The sequence below is a fragment of the Zeugodacus cucurbitae genome, unplaced genomic scaffold (genome assembly GCF_028554725.1).
Source record: "Zeugodacus cucurbitae isolate PBARC_wt_2022May unplaced genomic scaffold, idZeuCucr1.2 ctg00000065.1, whole genome shotgun sequence".
Taxonomy (NCBI): domain Eukaryota; kingdom Metazoa; phylum Arthropoda; class Insecta; order Diptera; family Tephritidae; genus Zeugodacus; species Zeugodacus cucurbitae.
The window spans coordinates 42501-50000 of record NW_026530842.1 but is presented as its reverse complement, the minus strand read 5'-3'; the positions used below and the strand labels follow the sequence as shown (position 1 = coordinate 50000).

Genomic DNA, 7500 nt, shown 5'->3' with positions numbered 1-7500 from the left:
ATATAAAAAAAACTAAGTTTGGTTAAACGGCGGGCATAAAAATGATTTTATTTACGTAGCCAAATGCATCGTCATCTTATTAGTGACGCGCAAAAAGGAATTCAGGAGATTCCTACTGTCCCTATTTGCGAAGAGCCGAAACCACATATAAAGAGCCAAAAGGCCGAAAAAACGTATATTTGCATATAAAAAAAACTAAATTTGGTTAAACGGCGGGCATAAAAATGATTTTATTTACGTAGCCAAATGCATCGTCATCTTATTAGTGACGCGCAAAAAGGAATTCAGGAGATTCCTACTGTCCCTATTTGCGAAGAGCCGAAACCACATATAAAGAGCCAAAACGCCGAAACCACGTATATTTGCATATAAAAAAAACTAAGTTTGGTTAAACGGCGGGCATAAAAATGATTTTATTTACGTAGCCAAATGCATCGTCATCTTATTAGTGACGCGCAAAAAGGAATTCAGGAGATTCCTACTGTCCCTATTTGCGAAGAGCCGAAACCCCATATAAAGAGCCAAAACGCCGAAACCACGTTCATACAAGTAAAAAAATTTCATATAAATACTAAATAATTTTCATATAGATACTAAGTTTATGAATTCATACAAGTAAATAATTTTCATATAAATACTAAATAATTTTCATATAGATACTAAGTTAATGAATTCATACAAGTTAAAAATTTTCATATAAATACTAAATAATTTTCATATAGATACTAAGTTAATGAATTCATACAAGTTAAAAATTTTCATATAAATACTAAATAATTTTCATATAGATACTAAGTTTATGAATTCATACAAGTAAAAAATTTTCATATAAATACTAAATAATTTTCATATAGATACTAAGTTTATGAATTCATACAAGTAAATAATTTTCATATAAATACTAAATAATTTTCATATAGATACTTAATAAATTTCATATAAATACTAATTAATTTTCATATAGATACTAAGTTAATGAATTCATACAAGTTAAAAATTTTCATATAAATACTAAATAATTTTCATATAGATACTAAGTTTATGAATTCATACAAGTAAAAAATTTTCATATAAATACTAAATAATTTTCATATAGATACTAAGTTAATGAATTCATACAAGTTAAAAATTTTCATATAAATACTAAATAATTTTCATATAGATACTAAGTTTATGAATTCATACAAGTAAAAAATGTTCATATAAATACTAAATAATTTTCATATAGATACTAAGTTTATGAATTCATACAAGTAAAAAATTTTCATATAAATACTAAATAATTTTCATATAGATACTAAGTTTATGAATTCATACAAGTTAAAAATTTTCATATAAATACTAAATAATTTTCATATAGATACTAAGTTTATGAATTCATACAAGTAAAAAATTTTCATATAAATACTAAATAATTTTCATATAGATACTAAGTTTATGAATTCATACAAGTAAATAATTTTCATATAAATACTAAATAATTTTCATATAGATACTAAGTTAATGAATTCATACAAGTTAAAAATTTTCATATAAATACTAAATAATTTTCATATAGATACTAAGTTAATGAATTCATACAAGTTAAAAATTTTCATATAAATACTAAATAATTTTCATATAGATACTAAGTTAATGAATTCATACAAGTTAAAAATTTTCATATAAATACTAAATAATTTTCATATAGATACTAAGTTTATGAATTCATACAAGTAAATAATTTTCATATAAATACTAAATAATTTTCATATAGATACTAAGTTAATGAATTCATACAAGTTAAAAATTTTCATATAAATACTAAATAATTTTCATATAGATACTAAGTTAATGAATTCATACAAGTTAAAAATTTTCATATAAATACTAAATAATTTTCATATAGATACTAAGTTTATGAATTCATACAAGTAAAAAATTTTCATATAAATACTAAATAATTTTCATATAGATACTAAGTTTATGAATTCATACAAGTAAATAATTTTCATATAAATACTAAATAATTTTCATATAGATACTTAATAAATTTCATATAAATACTAATTAATTTTCATATAGATACTAATTTTCATATAAGTACTAAGTGTATGAATTCATACAACTAAATAATTTTCATATAAGTACAAAAAATTTAAAAAAAAAAATAAATGTTAAGCTATTTTTGATGTTGTAATATTTCTTATAAGCATAATGCTCATAGAAAATGATATAAATTACTTGTATATATATGAATTTAAAACTTTTATATGGTTAAAAAGATTTTCTCCATACGATTTCCGGTTGGTGAGGTGTACGTGGCAGAAAACATATATGTTGTATGAAACTTCAACATTAGTACTTGTATGAAAATTTTAATACTTGTATGAAATTGCATACTTAGTACTTATATGAAAATTATTTTCATATATTTATAAAAGTATTTAAGTGTAATATATAAATGAGAGCAAAAAAATTTATTCCTGGTTTGCTACAGTTGGTTTAAATAGAAATAATTTTGTTAATAATGAAATGTTATTAATTGAGATTATTCTTCTATACCTAACATAATGTAGTCGTTTTTTTTTTAATTTAACTTTTTTTGGGGTTTGTTCTTCTATTCACATAAAATATATGTGGGTAAAGAATAAAATTCAATAAAGTTAAATATTTATATTATTACGCTCGAATACTTTCATATCATATATGAAATAAAATGAAAAATAATTGAATTGAAATTATTAATTTCAAATCAAAAGAAAAACGTATATACTCTTAAAAAAAGATATATACACTATATGCATTGAAATAAAGTAAAATGTATAAAAAATGATATTATTTGAAAGTTTAACAAATACAAGAAGAAACATCGTCCTTACATTAATAATTATATTATATATGTATAGAGAACGAAAATTCTTTCTCACGATAAGATACACAGTCTCAAAGTCCGAATAAGACCGCAATAAATAATACAATAATATGAAATTTAAATGACATGAAGTAAATTATTTAATCCGACCATAGTAGAAGAAATTTCATAATTATTTATTGTCGCGATTTCGTTCTCCTTTGCATTGTGTATATGTCGTGTACTTAATTTTCAAATATTGAAAATATCATTATAAAAATTTATATAGTATAAAAAATATTATATAAATGAATAAAAAATATTATTCTGGTTGATCCTGCCAGTAGTTATATGCTTGTCTCAAAGATTAAGCCATGCATGTCTAAGTACAAACAAATTAAAAGTGAAACCGCAAAAGGCTCATTATATCAGTTATGGTTCCATAGATCGTTAACAGTTACTTGGATAACTGTGGTAATTCTAGAGCTAATACATGCAAAATAAACACGGACCTTTTGGAACGTGTGCTTTTATTAGGCTAAAACCAAGCGATCGTAAGATCGTTATATTGGTTGAACTCTAGATAACTTGCAGATCGTATGGTCTCGTACCGACGACAGATCTTTCAAATGTCTGCCCTATCAACTTTTGATGGTAGTATCTAGGACTACCATGGTTGCAACGGGTAACGGGGAATCAGGGTTCGATTCCGGAGAGGGAGCCTGAGAAACGGCTACCACATCTAAGGAAGGCAGCAGGCGCGTAAATTACCCACTCCCAGTTCGGGGAGGTAGTGACGAAAAATAACAATACAGGACTCATATCCGAGGCCCTGTAATTGGAATGAGTACACTTTAAATCCTTTAACAAGGACCTATTGGAGGGCAAGTCTGGTGCCAGCAGCCGCGGTAATTCCAGCTCCAATAGCGTATATTAAAGTTGTTGCGGTTAAAACGTTCGTAGTTGAATTTGTGCTTCATACGGGTAGTACAGCTATAATTGTGGTATGTACATTACCTTATGTATGCAAGCGTATTACCGGTGGAGTTCTTATATGTAATTAATACAATGTATTTTTTATATATTCCTCCTATTTAAACCTGCTTCAGTGCTCTTCATCGAGTGTTGTTGTGGGCCGGTACAATTACTTTGAACAAATTAGAGTGCTTAAAGCAGGCTCCAAATGCCTGAATATTTTGTGCATGGAATAATGAAATAAGACCTCTGTTCTACTTTCATTGGTTTTTAGATCAAGAGGTAATGATTAATAGAAGCAGTTTGGGGGCATTAGTATTACGACGCGAGAGGTGAAATTCTTGGACCGTCGTAAGACTAACTTAAGCGAAAGCATTTGCCAAAGATGTTTTCATTAATCAAGAACGAAAGTTAGAGGTTCGAAGGCGATCAGATACCGCCCTAGTTCTAACCATAAACGATGCCAGCTAGCAATTGGGTGTAGCTACTACTATGGCTCTCTCAGTCGCTTCCCGGGAAACCAAAGCTTTTGGGCTCCGGGGGAAGTATGGTTGCAAAGCTGAAACTTAAAGGAATTGACGGAAGGGCACCACCAGGAGTGGAGCCTGCGGCTTAATTTGACTCAACACGGGAAAACTTACCAGGTCCGAACATAAGCGTGTAAGACAGATTGATAGCTCTTTCTCGAATCTATGGGTGGTGGTGCATGGCCGTTCTTAGTTCGTGGAGTGATTTGTCTGGTTAATTCCGATAACGAACGAGACTCAAATATATTAAATAGATGCTTTCAGGATTATGGTGTTGAAGCTTATATAGCCTTCATTCATGAGTTCATCTTGAATGTGCAAGTGTTTGAATGTGTTTATATAAGTGGAGCCGTACCTGTTGGTTTGTCCCATTATAAGGACACTAGCTTCTTAAATGGACAAATTGCGTCTAGCAGTAACGAGATTGAGCAATAACAGGTCTGTGATGCCCTTAGATGTCCTGGGCTGCACGCGCGCTACAATGAAAGTATCAACGTGTATTTCCTAGACCGAGAGGTCCGGGTAAACCGCTGAACCACTTTCATGCTTGGGATTGTGAACTGAAACTGTTCACATGAACTTGGAATTCCCAGTAAGTGTGAGTCATTAACTCGCATTGATTACGTCCCTGCCCTTTGTACACACCGCCCGTCGCTACTACCGATTGAATTATTTAGTGAGGTCTCCGGACGTGATCACTGTGACGCCTTGTGTTTCACGGTTGTTTCGCAAAAGTTGACCGAACTTGATTATTTAGAGGAAGTAAAAGTCGTAACAAGGTTTCCGTAGGTGAACCTGCGGAAGGATCATTATTGTGTTCCTATCCGTAAATATTATAAAAAAACAAACAAACAAACAAACAAACAAACAAACAAAAAAAGAATAAAAAAGAAAAATTATTTTCTTTTTTTTCTTTTCATTCATTTATTTGAATGTTTTTCTTTTTTTTCTTTTTTTTTTTACTCCTTGTATTGTAGTATAATGAAAATTATATCGCATACATTGTATTTGAACGCAACAAACCTTTAAACATATATAGTTGTACTTATTATTTATAAAAATAATATAAATGATAAGTTAATTTGTTCTCATTAACGTGTAATTCCTTAAAAATATATAGAAATTAAATAAAATGTAATAAAAAAGGAATTACTGTTTTTGTTGGACTAAGACATGCGCAACTTGTAAATGTTTGGGTTGAAAATTACAATTTATTGAAAGATGTTTTAAAATAATTTATATATTATATACGAAAACGAAATGTTATTCTTTCAATAAATTAAAAACTCTTGACGTTAAATTAAAATAAACAAAAAATTATCACTCTAAGCGGTGGATCACTCGGCTCATGGGTCGATGAAGAACGCAGCTAACTGTGCGTCATCGTGTGAACTGCAGGACACATGAACATCGACATTTTGAACGCATATTGCAGTCCATGCTGTTATGTACTTTAATTAATTTTAAAGTGCTGCTTGGACTACATATGGTTGAGGGTTGTAAGACTATGCTAAATTAGTTGCTTATTCTTTTAGTCAATTAAAAGAATTTAAGCACATGGTATATTACTGGATTGTATTTTTCAATCCATAATATTAATAGCATAAAAAGAAATATAGAAAATATATTCTTGAACACCTCATATTTGAACGAAATTTTATAATAAATAAGAATCTTAGTATTCCCAAAAACAATAAAATTTCAATATTATTATTTCAAATAATATATACATTTAGAGGAACGTCTAGCATAAAATATTATTTTATTCTAGGATTGCCTTAAATGTAAAAAACCAAGAAAATAATATTGTTGTTATAATGAAGTAAGTAGTACGGGATGAAAAGATTGAATATTTATTATTAAGAAAATTATATTGGTGTTAAGAAATAATTATGTATGTTTCTTTAAAATAGCAAAAAGCTAAAATATAAAATAAATATAAATATTTTTATACAACCTCAACTCATATGGGACTACCCCCTGAATTTAAGCATATTAATGAGGGGAGGAAAAGAAACTAACAAGGATTTTCTTAGTAGCGGCGAGCGAAAAGAAAATAGTTCAGCACTAAGTCACTTTGTCTATATGGCAAATGTGAGATGCAGTGTATGGAATATCTTAATATCTAGTATGAGAAATTAACGATTTAAGTCCTTCTTAAATGAGGCCATTTACCCATAGAGGGTGCCAGGCCCGTATAACGTTAATGATTACTAGAAAGATATTTCCAAAGAGTCGTGTTGCTTGATAGTGCAGCACTAAGTGGGTGGTAAACTCCATCTAAAACTAAATATAACCATGAGACCGATAGTAAACAAGTACCGTGAGGGAAAGTTGAAAAGAACTCTGAATAGAGAGTTAAATAGTACGTGAAACTGCTTAGAGGTTAAGCCCGATGAACCTGAATATCCATTATGAAAAATTCATCATTATAACTGTGATATTTATAATATTATAGTAATAGTGTGCATTTTTTTCATATAAGGACATTGTAATCTATTAACATAATAAAATATTTATCAAAAGATCATTGGTGTTAAGTTTATTCAAATTAATTTGCTTTTAGCTTATTAACATAGAATAAATACTGATGATTTGATAAAGTGTTGATAGATTTTACATATATAATGCTTAAATTCTTTTGAATTTTACAATAATATTATTATCATTGATTTTAATATTAATTGTATGCATTTATATGATTAACAATGCGAAAGATTCAGGATACCTTCGGGACCCGTCTTGAAACACGGACCAAGGAGTCTAACATATGTGCAAGTCATTGGGTTATATTAAACCTAATGGCGAAATTAACTTAACTTTTATATAATGGGATTAATTTTTAGTGAAATATTTTACTATTAATTCAATCCCGGGGCGTTCCATATAGTTATGTATAATGATAATTTATTATTATTTATACCTCTAACTGGAGCGTACCTTGAGCATATATGCTGTGACCCGAAAGATGGTGAACTATACTTGATCAGGTTGAAGTCAGGGGAAACCCTGATGGAAGACCGAAACAGTTCTGACGTGCAAATCGATTGTCAGAATTGAGTATAGGGGCGAAAGACCAATCGAACCATCTAGTAGCTGGTTCCCTCCGAAGTTTCCCTCAGGATAGCTGGTGCATTTAAATATTATGTAAAATAATCTTATCTG

The 7500-nt window shown here is 29.0% G+C and overlaps 2 non-coding genes and 1 pseudogene across 2 annotated transcripts; all 3 read left to right on the top strand.

The window, feature by feature from the left end:
* The first annotated feature begins 3157 nt into the window (after positions 1–3157).
* Positions 3158–5147, top strand: LOC128923835 (small subunit ribosomal RNA). The gene has a single exon (XR_008472559.1). It is a non-coding gene; the product is annotated as a small subunit ribosomal RNA (ribosomal RNA).
* Positions 5148–5656: 509 nt separating this feature from the next.
* On the top strand, positions 5657–5835 carry LOC128923846 (5.8S ribosomal RNA). Its single transcript, XR_008472569.1, has one exon. It is a non-coding gene; the product is annotated as a 5.8S ribosomal RNA (ribosomal RNA).
* A 453-nt stretch (positions 5836–6288) lies between these two features.
* Positions 6289–7500, top strand: part of LOC128923844 (large subunit ribosomal RNA) — a 4771-nt pseudogene continuing 3559 nt past the window's right edge.